This window comes from Vipera berus, assembly GCF_964194415.1.
Source record: "Vipera berus genome assembly, chromosome: 1".
NCBI classification, from domain to species: domain Eukaryota; kingdom Metazoa; phylum Chordata; class Lepidosauria; order Squamata; family Viperidae; genus Vipera; species Vipera berus.
The window spans coordinates 234615092-234635881 of record NC_138202.1 but is presented as its reverse complement, the minus strand read 5'-3'; positions in this window follow the sequence as shown (position 1 = coordinate 234635881).

The following is a 20790-nucleotide window of genomic DNA, read 5'->3' as shown; positions in this document are numbered from 1 at the left end:
CCTTTAACTCCATGAAACAACAACATCTGCCTTTCCCAGATCCTTGGGAAGGACTCAATAGGTGTATAAAAGTGCTAAGTTCAGTCTTAACAGCAGGCTAACTGTGTGACCAACCATAATATTTTTATTCTGTCTTTTAATATATAACTCAAGGCAGCAAATGTAATTCCCACCCTCCAACTTCCCTTACCTCAACAATCCTGGAGGTTGGGTTGGACTGAGAGAGAATGAGTGATCCAAAGGCACCCAGCCAGCATTCATGCCTAAAGCAGGTCTAGAACTAGAACTCACAGTCTCCTGATTTCTAGGCATCTTGCTCCTCCTATCCAGTCCCTGGACTTAATTCCTATTCTGCAATGCTGTTTTAGCTATGAAGGACCTGGAATCCTGGCTCCTTTTCAAAATGGATTGTTCAATTGGTTAACCACGGTAAAGCCTAGAAATTAACTAGTCAATCTCATTTGAAAAGACTAGAGCCTTGTGCTTTGGTAAACTACATGGCAGGGGAACTCCCTTCCAAAAGCAACTTCTCTTGGGGAAGATCTAGCACCTCACTCACATGTCCACTCCATGGTAGAATGCAATCTGATATAGATGTGCATAGTACATACAGCCACTGTGACAGGGTCTCCTACCTCCTCGGACGGTCAGAGTTGAATGTATGTTGGGATTTGACAGCAGCCCCCAGTGATTTCTCAAACTACAACACTTCAGCAACACATGTCCAGCAATTGCAATTTAGTCTTACAAATATGCAACATTGGTAGATGGGAACCAACAGGTCAGAAAGCATTTGGTGAAACTTATTTGTTACTTAAGGTTCCATAAGTGACCCCATCTCTTACACACCAAATCCCCCTTTCTTGTATTCTGGCTCTAAGGACACTCATGCAGTGAACAACTTCATGTGACACAAACACTTTCCTATCATCATGTGATTGTTAGGTTAGTAAATCAACACATCTTTTGGCAAGGGGCAACATATAAATTCCCCCATCTTAGAAGTCTCCCCCTGGCATACATTCTGCATGATTATGGTACTTTTCTCACAATTAGTGGTCTATGGCCAGGGAAAATTCTCCAGCCACTACTATAACAGTGTTACAAGGAATAATTGTACTGAGGGCATAACAACAACACCTCATTCCAGATGTGTTTTAAGTGCAGGAGTGTTTTAAGTGAGGAGAGCAAAAATTATGCTGCCATTATCCCCTTTGAGCTCTGAGCCAAGAGGAAAACATAATAAAGCATCTATGTGGATAAGCTTATGAGCTTAACCCACCAATTTTATCTGATTGCCTGTTAAATGCCAACATTAAAATGGGCCACAGTTATTTTAACTTTTGCCCTAATGAAGAATCTCAGTGTCACAATCTTAAGGGGTAGGAAGGGCTGCCTGCCCCTTTACAGCCCATGCCAGTACCTGTGAATGTGCTCAGGAGCGTGTGTCCAAATGCATACTGACACACATCTCTTGAGGACTGAAATATTTGTTCCTAAAAGGTAATTTCATTGTCTCTGCTTCAGCAATCTAGCCTGAACAGAAATAGTAGTCAGACTTTGATTTTTATTGTGGTGTATAATATTTTAGCATCTCCAGGAAATACAATTTAAGTGACAAACCACTATTCTTTCAGAAAATAACTGTTTAAAAATAAATATGCAGAAACTGACAGTTTTTATTTGGAAAATGTCTCATGTATCAAATATTTAGACACATTATTTGCAACAAAGCAAAACTTTCAGCCCACTGCTGCTTAATTTTTGTTCGTAATTATCCATGCTTTTTAAATGTGGGGTCTTTTAAAAGTTAAAGAGGAAAACAAACATACATAGTGTGGAAATATGTAAGTTGTATTAATCCATTTTAAGATTAAGGTGCTTAGCCAATCACATGGTAGTCCATTTTTTCTTGGAATGCTAGTCATAGATTTACTATATCCTTCTTATCTATGACAGAGTGTGCATATGAAGTTGAAGGTACCCACAGCTCCAGGACCAAAATACCGTAACTATCTTTCAAGCAAGCTTTAGAAAAATTTTACATCATTACCTTCAAGATTTATAAGCCTACAACATGGCTATTAGGGTACTTACCAAAGACAAATCAAAGAGTTAGATCATGCCTATAATAGAGAACTCTATACAAAATTCCAGAGGGTAAATGAGTAAAAAAAGCTCATTAAAATTCTATTGTTTTTGGTCTTGAACCTATCATGTTGAAAGACAAAATGCTTCTTCAGCACCATCTTTATTTCCAATATCTTTGGGCTGCACTGGCCCAAGAAACATTATTTAAGAACAACAACAGTAGTAGTGGTAAGTGGCAATAGCTCATATTTTGATTGATACAGTTCCCAATCTCTGCATTCCTGAAAGGACACAATACAAGTGCAGGGAGTAATTCTGACAACCTAAGAGTAGTCATGGTGTTGTCCAGCTGGACACTTAGTTTTCCTCAGAAGAGGAACATGAAGAAGAGTCAGGTATATCAGGGGCACAGGAATCAAGCCCCTATTAGCTATGAGAGGGAGATGCATTTGTAATGCTCTGCTACTTCTGACTGATGATGAGGATTCAAACCTGAGATTATAACTAAAAGTAGGTCAATGGTCTCATTTTGACATGTCAGAAGAGCTCCTAGAAAAGCTGATAAATTAATCCACACTGAGAGGCCTGATTAGATGGAATTCCTCGTGTTCTCTAGCTGAACGCTTTTCATGATCCTGTTGATAGAAAGGAGAAATGATGAATTTATTTGTTCCATCAGGATTCCTTGGGAAGGCTTATTTTGCCCATAAATATTTTTCTGATCCAGACATCAATTTTGGGGGCCAGAAACCACGAGACTTTGCATTCTAGGCCTCCCTTCGCCATGAAAACCATCTTGATGACTTTCCTTCCCTATCTCAGACCAGCCCACCTCACTGGTTGTAGGGAAAAATAGGAGGTAGGAGTATTAAGTATGTATGCTGGCTTGATGTAAAATAAGGTGGGAAATAATAATTACATCAAAAGGTGGATGTAATTGCCTATCATAGGTCCTGGGGAAGGGCTTGATAAATGGATAAAAATGTCAAATCAAGTCTAAACAACTGGCTGACTGTGTGATTAATAATAATAATAATTTTCCTTTTCAATCAAAGCAACAATCAAACTCCCCAAAGAGGCTGGGTTTTACTTTCTACTGACCATAAAACTGTGGATAAGTATTCAGAAGAAGGCAATAAGAAAAAAAGAAGAAGACAAGAATGGAAAACAAGAAGCATAAATCCCAAAGAACTCTTTCTAACCATCCTCCTACTCAATATGTGCTGAAACTTAAAAATGTAGTCAAGAAAACTATCCTGAATCCAATAAGTAATTAGTTCAACTAGGCTGCCTTAATCTGGAATTATCTAAGTCTGATTGTTGTCAGACAATCTCATCATTGCATATTCCTTATTTTTCCCATTCCCCCAATCACCATCTGTTTATATTGCTAGATTTGGCTTCGCTGATTTTAAAAGACATTTTCTCATTAAAATCTTTTCAGTATTATATAACTACCACTTATGTTTTAAGACAGGCATTAGCTTTGTCAAGTTTTGTATTTCTGGTTTTTGAGTAGGCAGATCCAACACATTCCTTTTTTGTTTTCCTAGTCACAAATTAAAAGAAATCCTGGATAGAACTAAGAATCTCCTACAAGACAGAATAGAAAATTCAATTGATTCTTATTACAGTGGTACCTTGGTACTCAACTGCTTCAAAGCTCAATGAATTTGATAGTTAACACATGAAAATATCCCAGTACTCAGTCTTTGTTTAGTACTTGACACACTGCTATAGGAAGAGGGGGAATTGGCTATGTGAAATGGAGAAAAACTCAGCCATGCTGGGAAAGTTGGTGACATATTTTATTTATTTATTTTATTTTAATTCCATTTATATCCCGCCCTTCTCCGAAGACTCAGGGCGGCTTACAAGCTTAGCAGTAGCCTTCATTCTATGTATATGCCTGCTTATTAGGGCTTTCAGCCCCCCCCCAAGCAGCATTATTACAAAGTCAGCTTATTGCCCCCAACAATCTGGGTCCTCATTTTACCTACCTCGGAAGGATGGAAGGCTGAGTCAACCTTGAGCCTGGTGGGACTCGAATCTGCACTAATTGCAGGCAGCTGGTGTTACTTAAGGAGGCATTAGCCCACTGCTCCACCAAGGCTCCACATAGAAAAAGGACAGACATAAAGTTCTTCTCAGCCAAAACAAAGGGCTACACAGCAAGTCCTGTGGTTTGTTTGGGACTCATCCTGTTTAATACCCACCACATCTCCAAGAATCAATTAACACTGAGTACTGAGGTACTCAGACAGACAATGGATAAGAACCAGAGGCTATCGTAGTAAAAGAATGAACACCTAATGGACAAGGCTTCTGATGAGAACAGAAACCTTGCAGAATTAGAGCCTAGCTAAAGGAAAACTGTATCTGAGTGGGGAATAAAGAAGACCAAATAATTTAAAATTATTCTGAAGTCTGATGCTGTGTTCAGATAATTTTGGTTGTGGCATATTCAGTGGTGGGATTCAGCTGGTCCGTACCACTTTGGCAGAACTGGTAGCTATTTTTTTGTTGTCTAAGCCCAGACTTAGACTTCTGGAAGTGGCATCCACACAGAGAACCGGTTGCTCACATATTTGAATCCCACCACTGGGCATATTGGCTAAAATATGCCATAATTGACCATCAGTGGCTTTACTGCTAAACAGAATATTGTGTGTGGTACATGATGACCAAGGATAGTTACTTAGTCTGCATTTTCTGAACCTCAGGAAAAAGAAATTACTTTGATTAATTAAAGCTATGATGGGCACTAGAGGTCAATATCTGTGAATATCAAGTGATGACTATGACAGGTGGAAAATGGTGACTTGCAATCAGTGCTTTTTTTTTTGTAAAAGAAAAAGGTGCCGGAACTCACACATGTCATACAACCCGCCTTGCCTACCCTAAAAGGTTCCATCCAAAAAAGGTGCCGGAACTCCGTTCTGAGCGTTCTATGACAAAAAAAAGCCCTGCTTGTAATATAATAGATGGCAAAAAGTATGGATTAATAAATGAACTTAATGAAAGAAAAGTAGATACACTCTACTTCTAAATGGAGATAAAACAACAACAACAACAACAACAACAACAACAACAACAACAACAACAATAATAATAATAATAATAATAATAATAATAATAATAATAATAATAATAATAATAATAATAATAAAGTTGGAAGGGACCTTGGAGGTCATCTAGTCCAACCCCCTGCTCAGGCAAGAAACCTTATACCATTTCAGGCAAATGGCTGTCCAGTCTCTTCTTAAAAACCTCCAGTGTTGGAGCATTCACCACCTCTGGAGGCAGGTTGTTCCACTGGTTAATTGTTCTAACTGTCAGGAAGTTTCTCCTTAGTTCTAGGTTGCTTCTCTCCTTGACTAGTTTCCATCCGTTGCTTCTTGTCCTGCTTTCAGGTGCTTTGGAGAATAGCTTGACTCCCTCTTCTTTGTGGCAGCCCCTGAGATATTGGAACACTGCTATCATGTCACCCCTCACCCTTCTCTTCATTAAACTACACATACCCAATTCCAGCAACCGTTCCCTATATGTTTTAGCCTCCAGCCCCCTAATCATCTTGGTTGCTCTTCTGAATCTGAATGGAGATAGTCAGATAATTCAGAAGTAGGGAATACACCCAGAGAAGTGAAGGTATATGTTAATAATGAACAAAAGAGGTAAAAAAATATTTCAGAAAATATCAAGTGGTATCATCTTGTTGCAGATATATATAAATGCAAAAATCCATAGGTTGATCATACCTGCATAACATTCTATCCCATGGTAATAATAGAAGAACCAATAATTAATTGAGAGAAAAAAATATTCTGTATGAAAGTCCTTTGGGTCGATATGGAAATCTGTTAAGTGACAGAGCAGGGGGGATTAGAACAAAGTAAAAGAGGTGCTTGCAAGACTCAAGAATAAACAAGAATAATGACTGTTTCATGAGTACATATTTTCCAAAAGGGCTACTTTTTAAAAATAAATACATAAGAATGAAGATAAACTTGTGTGTAGGACTGTGTATTATGAAAGATTGAGAGAATTAATGAAGCATGCATAGTAGATGAGGGTGAGACAAGCCATGGGTTGTTGTTGTTGTTTTTTTGGTAGTGTCAGAAGTGGTTCTTTGGAAGAAATAGATATAAAAGAAAAGTAAGCAGTGAAAGAATGTGGAGTGGAATTAAATTATTTATTTATTTATTGTGCGACATATCATACATGGACTAGCAATATAAATTAACATTTCAAGTAGGTTAGTAGAATCCAATAAAATATAAATGTCAAAAATATCTGTGTTCAAATACCAATGTCTAGGCCACCTAATCACTGAAGCTCAGCACTGTTTATATTAAAAGAAATAAAAATAAATCAGATACAGGACCGGCACTGTATATGCCCTCAGCTCACAGCGGGTCACCATGTGATCCACAGTCTGACATGGGACCCACTAAGTCATACTATGCCCCATTTATACCGAGAGTCCTGGCACATGCCATGTGAGGTGAGAATCCTATTTAGGATTGCTGATTGCTGACGTGGTAGTTCAAAGCCTGGTACCGTTTTTTGTGGCTTCCCTTATATGTGGAATTAGAATGACTGCAGGAAGAGAATGTATGGGTTTTGAAGTGGAAAAAAAGTACAGTATAAGAAACTTAATCTCCAGATAGAAGGAAAATGGACAAGGAAATAAGACATGGGAGCTACTTGAAGCTGTGTGAAAAAATAATGTTACCTGGTATCACAGAATTGTGTGGAGTTAACACTAATGAGAAATATGAAAAAGGTTGTTTGATGGAATAATGAAGTGGCTGGGATGAGAGAAAATCTATATAGGAGAATGATTGCTGCAAAAAAAATGAGATAAAAAGTTATTCTATAGCAGCCTCAAAGAATATAGCCAAAAAAAAAGCAAATAATGGTTAGGATTAATACAGGAAGAAAAAATGCAGAATGATACTGATGCACATATAAAATTACTCTGAAAATAGCGTAAGAAGTCCCCAGCAGTGAATTTAACAATAAAAATGATCAAATAATTAAAGTGAAACTGAAATGAGAGCTCCTGAAAGGAATACTCCAGGGATTAATATAGTAGAATGTCAAAGAATGGAATCGAAATAAATGTTCTAAATATTATTATCCATTAAAAAAAAACAAATTTGAAAAGGTAATTAAAGCTCACATCTTAACATTTCTCAATCCATCTCCCCATCTTTAGCAAATATCCAATTGAATGATTACCTCTGAAATATAATATTCATTTATTAACTCCATTTTCCTTACAAAGCATAGAATTAAGCATAGAATATTAAAATGTTACATTTGCAGGCATAATAAACTAACAAGAGAAATGTAAAATATAAAAGTCATTTAAAGTGACTTTTAAAATATAAAAGTCACTTTATATTTTAAATATAAAAGTTTTTTTGTTTATGGAGTGGCTGCACAACTCGTTTGGTGTATATGTGAAGAACACACCTGTTTCTGACAATTGGAAGAATCTGATTATTGGACTCCTATACAAAGCGAAGAGCAGCAGGAATAAATGCACAAAACACATTTAGTTTTTTCAGTGTGTCTGGTAAATGTGGCAAGAAGAGTGCAGGAAGTGATAGTCAACAAAATTTGAGACACGAACTGAACCTTAATGCTAGTACAGAATAGTTTATTGCTGCCCAGCAAGTGGGAAAAACATTCATGTAAGAAAAAAGTGTACTTTACATTTATCAACTAACATAAACTGAATAGCTTTTGAATTATAATGTTATACAAGTAGTCCTCAACATATGACCACAATTGAGCCAAAAATTTCTATTGCTAAGCAAGACATTCGTTAAGTGACGTTTGCCCCATTTTACAACATTTCTTATCAGAACTGTTAAAGGGGAACCACTCAGTGGCGTAGCGTGGGGGGTGCAGGGGGGGTCGGCCGCACCGGGCGCAACATCTGGGGGGGCGCATTAGATGCATTTTACTTTAATTATCAGTATTTTCATAACAAACAATACATGTGCTTAGGGGGTAAGGGTTTCTTTAATCTAGTGGAAGAGGCTCGAGTGCTAAAATCCACGAGTTAGGGGGCGCAAATTACTTGCCTTGCCCCGGGTGCTGACAACCCACACTACGCCACTGGAACCACTACACTTATTAAGTCACAATTGTTAAGTGAATCTGACTTCCCCATTTACTTTGCTTGTCAGATAGTGGCAAAAGGTGATGTACGACCCCGGGACACTGCAACAGTCATAATATGTTCCAGTTGCCAAATGTCTGAATTTTGAGCACGTGATCATGGGAATGTTACAATGGTCGTAAGTGTGAAAATCAGTCATAAGCCACTTTTCTCAGTGTTGTTGTAGCTTCAAATGGTCACTAAACAAATGGTTGTAAGATGAGGATTACCTATAAACAAGTGTGCAGTTGAAGATTGGTTGCTGAAAGCAGTAAGAATGGAAAAGAGTATGTTAGGATGAATACAATGTTTGGTGAACTGTGTAGTAAGCAAGAGAATGATGTTTTCTTGGTTGTTTAATGTGTATATGGAAAGCTTGTGGTGGTGGAATTGTTTTAGTTAGGGACCTCAGTGAAAGATATTTTTGTATGTGGATGATATCATGTTGTTAGCTGAACATTCCAATTATTTGCAAAAATAATAGATAGATTACATGATGAAATGAAGAATAATATATCAGAGATGAAGGGAAATTAGGGTGGGCAATCAAAGGTTATATATAGCAGAAGTGAACATTCAAGTGAATGTTTGCTAAAGAAGATGGAGAAATGTTAAAATGTACAAATGCTGGTAGAAAAGGAATGGGCAAAGTGTGAAAACTTGTGATGTATGAATGATTGTCAAAAGAAGTGAAAATAATTTTGTATAGTTGTGTATACTTTTTGTCCACTTTGTTATATGGAAGTGAGAATTGGGTTCGTCAGGATAAATAGAAAAGTGAGTTCAACACAGTGAGAATGTATTATTTATGACATGTGCAGTGAAACAAGACATGAGTTTATGACTAAATAGATGCTGAATAGATATTAATATAACTGAATGCAACAGTGAATGATCAAAACAAAAGAAGCCTATTGAAGCCGACTATTCATATAGGATGAATGAATGAGGATCAATTGCAAAACAAGTTTGTGAAGGTCCAGAAAAGGCATAATTGGATAACATAGATGAGATTAAAGACCTAACCCAAAAATGTTCCTCTTTTTCATGTGTCACGAGGAGTGGTATCATCGCCTACCACATCAATCAGCAACTGCTTTTATTGGCTGATAAAATATATTGTGTGTTCATGAGATAAAATGTTCTCATTTATCATCGTACTTCTCTTGATTCTTTACATGATATTGTGTGACTTAATTTTCATTGAAGAATTGGGAGCTTTTTTCCTAGGGACATAATATTACCAACTCCAGGCACAGAAGCTCAAAAGTTCTAGACCAGGGGTGTCAAAGCGGCAGCTCACAGGCTGGATGCATCATGCGCAGGCCACACTCACCCTGGCTCCACAAAGGCAAAAAACATTGTGAGATGTCACAGTACGTCATGTGATGTGATCGAGTTTGACACCCATAGTCTAGATTACTCCTTGCCTTGTTCCACATATTATGATTCTACTTAAATGTCTGACCTAACTACCCTCTTCACTGTTTTTAAGTGTCTAAAAATAAGATAAAAAATAGGATTTTCTGTAAAATGAATTTTGCCACCTGCTGTTAATTACTTGCAATCAATGATTCCCTTTTCCCTCTTCCTTGTGAAATGATTAGCATTATTTAAGATAATAAATTTACTACAATATTTTTTTTCTAACCTTCTCTTCTTTTAAATTAAACACATGCTTCTGAAACTCTAATGTGAGCATACTTAATTATAAAAGGTAAAGGTTCCCCCGCACATGCGTGCTTAGTCATTTCCAACTCTAGGGGCCGGTGCTCATCTCCGTTTCAAAGCCGAAGAGCCAGCGCTTGTCCGAGGACATCTCCGTGGTCATGTGGCCGGCATGACTAGATGCCAAAGGCGCACAAACACTGTTACCTTCCCACCGTAGTGGTCCCTATTTTTCTACTTGCATTTTTACGTGCTTTCGAACTGCTAGGTTGGCAGAAGCTGGGACAAGTAGCAGGCACTCACTCTGCTACGCAGCACTGGGGATTTGACCTGCCAAACTGCCGACTTTCTGATCGACAAGCTCAGCGTCCTAACCCACTGAGCCAGTATACTTAATTATACTATTGGTGAATAATCACATACTAATAATCAATACCCTCACACATGATATTGGTAGACCTAAGAACTGCAAGTTATGTATTAATACAAGGGGGAAAAGAGTGGTTTGAATGCCCAGGAGAACATTCATTAATTTCCTCAGATAATACCCTTTCTTAGCATGGCATCGTTTGTACCTTTTACTACTGAAGCAATAATGGTGACTTTTGGTATGTTCCATTAGCTGCTACCTGAAAGAGGAATTACTCCTGTCTTCAGCAAGAGTTACATCTAGTTTTCTTGTGTTACATAACATCTCTTGACTGTCTGTGTTTTAAAGTCCCTGGTAGAATAACAGTAAAGGAAGCAAGAAGAATTGTTGGCTTGGTCCTTTTACAGACAAGAGAAATAATTAACAAGCTTGTTCAGGATCCAGCATCTTACTCGGTCTCTACATATAAGACTATATAAGGATGAGGAAGAGTTCTTATGGTAGCATTCAATACTGCTTCAAGATTTATTTTAAACATTCTGATGAATAATCTCATTTTCCTGGATAAATTCTCTCTAACAGGGTTCCCATCATCAGGTAATCCATTGTCCATGTGAAAAATAATAAGCCAGCTGAAGGTAGGAATCAAGTAAATACAGAAAATATCCAAATTCCAAATAATTAGTGTCACCATACCACTTGCACTAGAATATCTTCTGCAGCAAAGACATATCATTTTTCCCCACTGCTCATTGGTTTCCATTGACCCGTTTAAGAGTGAAAGTCTAAGTGACTCAATAGCTTTTTCAAGTCCATAAGAGCTGAAAAAACAAGCCAAATCCTTCAGGTTTTGCACATATTTAATAAACTATGATATTTTCCAGGGTTTTAGTAATCTGTATTTTATAAATTAAAAATGTTCTTGGGAAATATTCTTAAATGCAGGGAAAAACATTATGCAACCTACAGTCCACTTTTGATTTGGATAAGCTGTGTTGTATTAACAGAAGACCAGTGATTTGTGAAGACACGAAGAATTAATGAAAACACATTTCTTATCTCACAGCAAGTGAAACACTAGTATAAGAGCATTTGCAAATTGTGTCTATTGTCACTCTGCAATGATAAAAGATGAATTATTGTCACAAAACAGGCTTAGTCAATTAACCAGATTTATAAATAAGCAAATAAATCAATTAAGCGAATAACAAAAGAGAGCATTTTATTTTACATGGATGCCACAAACTATAATTATTATAATTATTATTTACCCTCCTGTGTTTTCTCTTACGATGCAATGGACTGAGAGAGCAAGTCAACTATACAAAGCCCTTCCCTTAAGAAATGTGTCATTTCAGAAAGATATAGAACTAAAGGAATTTATTTACATATATGTATTTAAAATGTCTAATAACTGCCCCAATAATAAAAAAAACACCTCTGATCTTCTGTTTCCTAGTCTGTTACTGTAAGGCCATTTGCCACTTGTAGTCTGCAAGAAAAGGGGACATTGTCTACCTCCCACTCCCAGCCCAAGACATATGTACCACACCCATGTTTTTCAGCTTCAATTGGCAAATTGCTGCTTTTGCAGCCTGAGCCACCTTCAGAACAGATTTTTCCAATCCTTCATTCCATTCTAGTAGCACCTCAGCTCTGATTAGTTGAAGTGTCTACCATAACCTTCCCTTCCAGCAGCTGGTTGCTGCCCTGGACAACCATTTCATCTGGACTGCTATGTTCTTTACTATTCAGCAGTTGCTTTTTTTTTTTAATAAACCCGAGACTGATCTAATAATGGTTGCTAAGCCATTGCCTTATCCTCAGCCCTTGAAGTTCATGCTTCCACTTTCCAGTGGATCCAGTTTGGGGTTTTGTCAAGTGTGGGCGAGCATGTTCCCCTCATTTTACTGGTCAGCCGTATTGCACATTTTCCTTCCCCTTCTTTTTCTTTTTAAAACCTGTAAGTTGCATGCTGGCATGCTGCTGTTTTGTTTCCACGAAGCTGAACTGTCAAATTCCCCTGGACCTACAGAAGTTTGTACAAGTGAAATAATAACCTGTGCTCTATTGCTTTGTTTGCTGCAGGATTGCATAATACTGATAGTATTAGAGAAAAGATGGTAGCATAATGAAGAAAAAAAAAGCGGAACCATCTACATTAGAGTCAAAGGGGATAATGTGGGAAGGGGGTGTGAATGCATTGCTGCATGCAAACACCTGGAAAAGAAGGAAAGGGAAAGGAAAGGAAAGGAAAGGAAAGGAAAGGAAAGGAAAGGAAAGGAAAGGAAAGGAAAGGAAAGGAAAGGAAAGGAAAGGAAAGGAAAGGAAAGGAAAATCACTTGGTTAGTGAGAAGGGAACAATTCTCAACAGGAAAAGGCAGGAATGATTCTTAGTGGAACCAGCTAGTACAGTTCAATCTCTGAATAGATAAGTAAGGTAGGCAGCAGAGAAGTGTTTCCAGGTTTTGCAGGGGCCATGGTCAGTACTGAGAACCAGCACTAGCCTTGTCCCAGGAAAAATACTTGGAAGGCTTTTCACGTCATACAAAATTATGAAACTAGAGCTAGTCGCTATCTGAAGTCTAGAAAGGGTTAACATCATTTGGATCTTGCTTGTGCACACTGAATTCTCTTTTGATTGCATGATCCTTAATTCACCGTAAGTCGCAAATGCACTAGCTTGTCTCTTCAAGGAAGGGTGCAAGGCTTTGCTTGCATTTGGGAAAGAATGTTTGCTATCAAGTGATTCTTCAGCTGCAATGATCATAATAGTGATGGTCATGTACAGGTCTTAGTCTTGCTTTTCAGAGTCTGTTCCTTCAATTTCAGGTCTGTTCCCCCCTCCTAGTCAAACCAGGTTGAAATGGATGGTAAGCAAAACAAACCTGAACAGTTAGTAAGAATATGGTTTGGGTCAATTGAAACATTATTAATGTGGTTTTTTTTAAATGGCAGGTTTATCAAGCACTAGAAGACAACATGGAGAGAGAGTGGGGGGGGAGAAGGAGAAGGAGAGAGGTCAGAGAGTGAAAGAGGGGCTCGTGCATTCACGACTTAGGGTGAATTAAGAGTCATGCAATCAAAAAAGAATTCTGCAGTGCACACACACATTTACACACACACACACACACACACACACAGAGAGAGAGAGAGAGAGAGAAAGAGAGAGAGACAGAGACAGACAGACAGACCAGAAGCCATCAAATATGTTCTTAGTTTATTGAATGCTTCATCCTAAAACAGAAAAGGTACAGAATACTACTAAGAATCCATGAATTAGCATCAATAAATGGAAATAGGATTCATTGCTGGCTTGCTTTCTCTTCTCAAACCTGTGGAGTAAACTCACACAGGCCTGTGATTGTGATACACTTTGCTGTTATCACCCTACAAAATAAACAATTGTTTAAGGAAATGGGTGATGATAGCTGTACTCTGGGCTCTCTCTCCAACTCAGCCATGCGGGACTAATTTCCTGGCTGTGTCTGAATGCTTAGAAAGCTGCTCTGTAACTGCTGCTGACAATGAACTAGTGACTGGAAATAGGAATCTTAAACACAGTCACATCTCCTGACTGCTGAAATCCTTTTCAGAAAGCCTGTTGATCTAATGTACTATAGTATGGTCTTTCTCTCTCTCTTTCTGCTTACACACACACACACACACACACACAGAGAGAGAGAGAGAGAGAGAGAGAGAGAGAGAGAGAGAGAGAGAGAGAGAGAGAGAGAGACGATATGGTAGTAGGAAAAACAAAGTTTTAATACTTGTTCTTCATACAGCAGTTACTAGGAAACCAAATGCTCTTTAAATAGATCTTCATTACCAGCCTTGCATTATTGACTCTTTCTTCCCTCATTTTACCAACACCTCCCCCCACCCCAGAATTGTCTCTACGTTCTAGATATTAAAAATATATAATTTTGCAAGCTATCACCAATGGAACAATTTTCTCCATAAAGGGGATATCTCAGCATTACCACTGCCACCTATGACCGTTTTGCATCTGTGGCTTCGTGAACTTTGAAGCAGGAGATGCAAATGATCTGTTTGGCTCAAGCAAGAAACAAACCTTCCTCACTTGCCTCTTTAATTAGCAGCCTGCTGAGATAACAACCTTGTGAAGTGTGCAAAACTTAAGCAAGCCCACTTTTCACCCTCGCCCCTGAACGAGTGAAATTGGTTCTCTTCATCTGTACAATACGGAAAGGAAGGAAGCGTGGGAAGAACAAGCAAATATATGTACACACCGTACTGGCTGCCTTTAATACTATTCATAGATTAAGTGCAGCGTTTATAAATGCTGACAGTAAGGAACAGAAGTGAAAGCTCTAAATTCACTGAGATCAAAGTTTATCATGGAGATAAAATGAAATGCTCCAGTGAACTCCGATCAGCTGCATCCACAAACAAGTATGCTGTGCTAAGCTTCGCACAGAGATGCAAATGAAGATCTGGGCACTGTCCGAGTGTGGTGAAACAGATAATTTTCAGAAAAGGGTGATCTTTGAAGAAAAAAAGAAGAAAAGAATAGACAAGTTAAATCAGCCATATGAAACACAAGAAACTCATACTGATTGTCCCCCAGAACAATTCTAAGGAACTATTCAAGCGACTCATTCTTACCTCTGTGGGGAAAATAATGAAAATAGAAAATAAAGATGTTTATTTTATTTTATTTTATTTTGCTATTGACAAGGCCACATGGAACAGGAAGTATCATCCTTCAGTTACTGGGTTGTGTGATTGTGAGTTGTGATAGAGGAATGCAATCCCCCAGTTTTACTTCTGTCTTTGGCACCTGGGTTTAAATATTTTCCATAGGAAGTATAGTAGCAGTAAACAGAAATATCAGCTTGACATTACTGCTATCCACTGTTCCAAATTAATGCACATTTTTGTGCTGTTAAGTATTATTTTTTAAAATAATAGAGACTTTTTTTTGCTTTTAAGTAGATACATGACAAATAAGCATTACATTGCCTAGTGCAACTATAACTTCAGGCATTGAAAAGGATCCATAATTCCTTCTGAATATTTTGCAGCATTGAGTAGACACTTGGGGAAATGACATCTGAGTAAAAAATATCACCGACCAGGGAGCATTAAAATAAAACATGACATAGATGTCACATATTTGCACATGAACTCCATTTTCCAGACCAAGGAAGAGGAAACTGCTTATCTCTAGATGCTGCTGAATTATAAATACCCAGGATCTATTACCATTGGCCATGCTTGTTGGCTCTGTTGAAATTTTTTAGCTCTAATTTTATCATCCCTGCACATGAGAATCCTACATGCTACAGTAGAGTATTTTTATTCACTTAAATGGAAGTATAGGATTGCATCCCTGGCCTTTTCCAAAAATAAAGCAATATCTCCCTTAGTAGATCAGACAATGAACACGTCTAGGAAATACCTCTTCCCCAATACACCAAGAGATGTCTCGGCTTGCTTCAGGGTGCAAAGAAAACAAAGGAGGCTATTACCAAGATACACACTATTTGGCAAATGCCAATCATGAGGAACTGAAGTGTGAAGATGTTAGTTCTGTCAGTAAAAATTTATATGCTGACGTGTTTGGATTTGCTTCTCAGTGGAAAGGGGCCAATATAGCAAGTCAATTGTGTTTTGAAAATTGGATACGAAAAGAATTTTTGAGTGTTAAAAGTAAATTCCTGATTAAAGAGAAATTTCCATTCTAGGGATGTTGTCAGTCACCACTGAATGATTGAGCACTGCAGAAAACAGATGAACAAATAAAGAAAAAGCAATTCCGTGAAATCACTTTTGTATTAAATCTCTATTCCTGTTTCACAGCATTCTGGATCCTTTTGCGTTATTATTGAGTTGCTGTTTGTCTTTCAAAATGACAGAAATAATTGGGAAATGTAATGGAACCATTACATTATCTTTTTGCAAATGACACCCATCAGCTGTACAATCTGATTGGACTGGAAGGAATGTTAGATACATAATTGGAATAAATTGATTTCAAGGAAGAGTCCTGGGAGGTGCTCTTTCTGGAAAACACCCATTTTTGCTGACAGATGCCCCCATTATTGCTTCCCTGTACAAAAGTGACCATTATTTGGTACTCAGCCAAGAAGATTTAGAAGGCCCTGAATTATCCTTTTGACCCTCTATGTAGACTAATATAAGATATCAAGGAGCCTACAGCCACTAAGTAGTAGGCAAACTGAGGCCAGATTAAGCAATATAGGAGTACTGCTACATGTAGTTCGCTAGCAGGCATCAAATAGAAGCCTCCAGAGCTGTGCACAGCAAATCTTGAAAAAAAATGAGTTCTGACAGGGATCCAGCTTTTGGGTACACAAGTCTGGGTTTGTAAACACACAGCTGAATTGCTGCCAGAGTGTGCTCTTGCTCTGGCCATACAAGCTGATAGCGAGTCTGTCCAGGCAGAGTAAGTGTAACCCACCTCAAATTTGCCCGTGACTATCTGTCCATGTTTTCAAAACTGCAGGCATAATGGCATATTGTAGTGGAATTTGTTTTTAACTCAACAAATACTAATTATCCCGGAGAAGCTACCCCGAACTTTCTGAAATATTGATGTACATGTATGTAATCTCATTGAATTCAATGACTACACATGCAATGTCACCCTTTATGATTCGTATTGCAATTTATGTCTTCTGAAACATTTCTGGAAAATCCGCAGCCAAAATGAAGATGACCAAATAAGGGGAGCTGTGAATATTTCAAGATGCATAAAGCAACAGCAATAAGATGCATGAATGCTCAGTGAACATTAGGAAATCTATCACTAAATAGCAATCAGAAGTGACATATTTAAACAGAAATGGAATTCATTTCAAGCATAGTGTTGTTTTTTTAAAAAAAAAAACTTTATGCAAGATTAAATAGCACTGTTGAAAAAAAGAGATGTCCTGATAAAAGCACTAGACAGCAGTCTAAAGTCTTCTAAAAATAGGATGACTATTTTCAACATGATTTTAGAATTTGTTTTTTAATTGAAAAAAAAATGAACCTCAATCTTGAGATATCTTATGGTACTATCACACCTCCTTCGAAAATTGTGTCTAAAAACACCCATTTGTGAGAGCTGAAAGATTATGCAGTGGCAAAGCACTATTACTAAATATAATGTGCAAATGCTTATATCTGGTCAGCAGCTTCGGTTGCTGCAAATGGCAGCAACAGTATCTGATATAAGAATGTTAGTTGTGCCATTCCATGATGAATTCTTCATAACATCACTTGGTCTATGCCCTGCTTCTGTGATAAGTTATCTGCCTGTTATCTGGGTTTCATAGGGAGTAGTTATTTCATCAAGCATAATAATTACAGCTAGCTCCTCCCTTTGGTCAACCCATCTCTTAGTAGTATTTTTTTTTCTGTGTGATGATTCAAAGATCATTTTTATTATATTAGGCTTTCAACCCTAGCTAAGTTTTATTGGTGTCTATCTTGGTGAAGGGTTGGTTTATTGATTTACTGCAGTTCTTTTTTATATATAATTTTGATGTATTTTATTGTAGCATTAATAATTTTAGCTTCTTGTAACCCTCTCTCCCAATTTTTTGAGTTGAATACCATAAAAAGTGGAAGATAAACAAAGTACAGAGACCAAAGAAAATCCCAAGAAATATTTTACTTATACAGCGCCCAAAGTCACGCCATGAAAGAGAGGGGCAGTTTCTAAATTTGATATATAATTAAATAAATTGTCAACTCTTGCAAGATTTCATTGACTTAGTTTGAAATCTTACTAGACTTTGTTAAATTTTTACAAAGGATAGAGTTCTTTCAAAAGCCAGGCACAAAAAGGCCACATGGAACTGTGATATTTCTTTAAAAAAAAGAATTAACTTGAGTATGTTATCCTACTAGCTATCAGATAGCTTAGTGAGAATCTCTAACCTAAAAAAAATATTGATGAATTTCTAAATATTGATACATTAAAAATGATAGACAGACAGACAGACAGACAGACAGACAGACAGATAGATAGATAGGTGGGTGGGTGGGTGGGTGGGTCAGTGGGCAGATAGGTGAGTGGGCAGGCAGACAGACAATGTACCCCGAAGTTGGTGTTGACTCTTAGTGACCACATGGTATCTTGGCCATTTCAGCTTGTGGGCAAACTGTATTCTATTCTCTAGCTGTGGCCTCTCATTCTCATCATTCCATCTTTTGTTCCATCTGATTTTCTTGCTCTTGTGCTGCTTGGAATGTTTCCCTCTTCAATTCCAAAGTACCTAATTCTGTTTGGAGTTCAAAATGTTCTTTATTCTGTGGAACTGATCCTGTGTTCCCATCCAGTTACTGACTGGCATCCTGACTGACTGATTCTATCAGTTTTCTTTCTCTCATTCCCATTTAATCTCCCAGTCATCCTCTAAAGCTTTTTCCTCCTCTCTGGCGCACTTGTTATATCTAGCTCTACTCTGACTAAATATCATTCCTGAGAGCTAATCATGAAAATTAAGATAATAAACAATAAAAAGGTAAAGGTTCCCCCACACATGCGTGCTAGTCATTTCCAACTCTAGGGCCTGGTGCTCATCTCCGTTTCAAAGCCGAAGAGCCAGCGCTTGTCCGAGGACGTCTCCGTGGTCATGTGGCCGGCATGACTAGATGCCAAAGGCGCACGGAACGCTGTTACCTTCCCACCATAGTGGTCCCTATTTTTCTACTTGCATTTTTTACGTGCTTTCGAACTGCTAGGTTGGCAGAAGCTGGGACGAGTAACAGGCGCTCACTCTGTTACACGGCACTCGGGATTCAACCCGCCAAACTGCCGACCTTCTGATCAACAAGCTCAGCGTCCTAACCCACTGAGCCACTGTGTCCCTAATAATAATAATAATAATAATAATAATAATAATAATAATAATAATAATAATAATAATAATAATAATAATAATAATAAATAGCCTTGCCTAATTGCTCTTGTTTCCCTTGGATTTTTTTCCTTAAAACATCAAAAAGGGAAAAATATGTGTTTTTTCTGGTTCTGAAAGATGCCACCTTGCTGCCCCCATGTTAGGATCTTAGCTGGCAATATTTTATTTTTTTATTTTATTTCCATTTATATCCCGCCCTTCTCCGAAGACTCAGGGCGGCTTACAAGCTTAGCAGTAGCCTTCATTCTATGTATATGCCTGCTTATTAGGGCTTTCACACACACCCCAAGCGGCATTATTACAAAGTCAGCTTATGCTGACTTTATGCCTGCCCCATCCAACCAAAAGAGCTTGGATTGGTGTGCAAGTTATTTCAGTCTGCATGGGTTTGTGCCTTCTCTTTTCCTCCCCTCAACCAGTGATTTAGCAGCACAACAGAAGGAAACTGCCTCCCCCTTTTTAAAATTGAAAAATACAAGGGCAGATAGACAATCTGCAGAGCTCATAGCATCAAAATGTTTATTTTAAATTGTATTTACTTTTTTTTTAGAAACACAAAGCAATAAAGGAAACACAGACGCATGTTAGACTTTGAGAAAAAAGGATTAGGATTCAAAGAACAAGTGAAAAATAAGAGTGAGTTGGTCCTTTGAAAATGGAAATTGAGCCTCAAGGAAAACAGCTTTGTAAGGAATTGGACAAAGCCTTTGAGCATATTCAAAATAAAATAAAGAAAGAAAGCTAATGCACTATATGCAATTGTTTACTACATCTAGAAGTCTTGGTACATTGGGTTTTCGTTTTGAAATCTGGAAGTGGACTCAAGTGGACTCAAGCAGCTGTTCCTTTCCTAGGCAGAGCCTAAGAAGAAAAGACCAAGATAACCCCTTCTTGGCCATTTAACATAAAGGAGGGGATTTTTGTTAGCTTATGAATGATGCTACCTGGTTTCTATTTGAGGATAGAAAAGATTTGGCTATAAGACAATTTTGTATTGTATTCTGATTTTGTGGGGATCTCTAAAAGCTCATCTTATCAGGGATTGTTCTAAAATTACAAGTTAATTGAAAGTATTAATAGAGAATGAGATGGTGGTGAATACAATATGTATACAATAAAAACATCTACTTGCATGAATTGCAGATAGCTTGCATATTTTGGTAAACATTTGTAAAGGACTCAAACTCAAATCTAAAGGATAAACAAGGGTTGGAATGACAGAACAAAGAAGAAAGATAGAAGGAACAAAGGGGCAAAGGTGGCACCCAAGCAGAACCAAATTATGTGGTCAGTCTTCACCACAAATACATGTCGGCACCCATCACAAAAGCCTGTGTTTCCTAACTCTCTCAGGCTTGTAAGCTACTATCCAAATAAGGCACACAGCAAATCAAACTTTTACAGTTTCCTAAATCTAAACCAAAACATCCAAAAAGAAAAAGAAACATCAGACTTGTGTAAAAGAATGGATGTCCAAACCTTTTCAGGAAAGCAAAAGGCAAAAATCAACATAAATTTTAAATTAAAAACATAATTATCATAATCTGAAAATTATAAATAAAAAGATGGACAGAGGTATTAAAAAA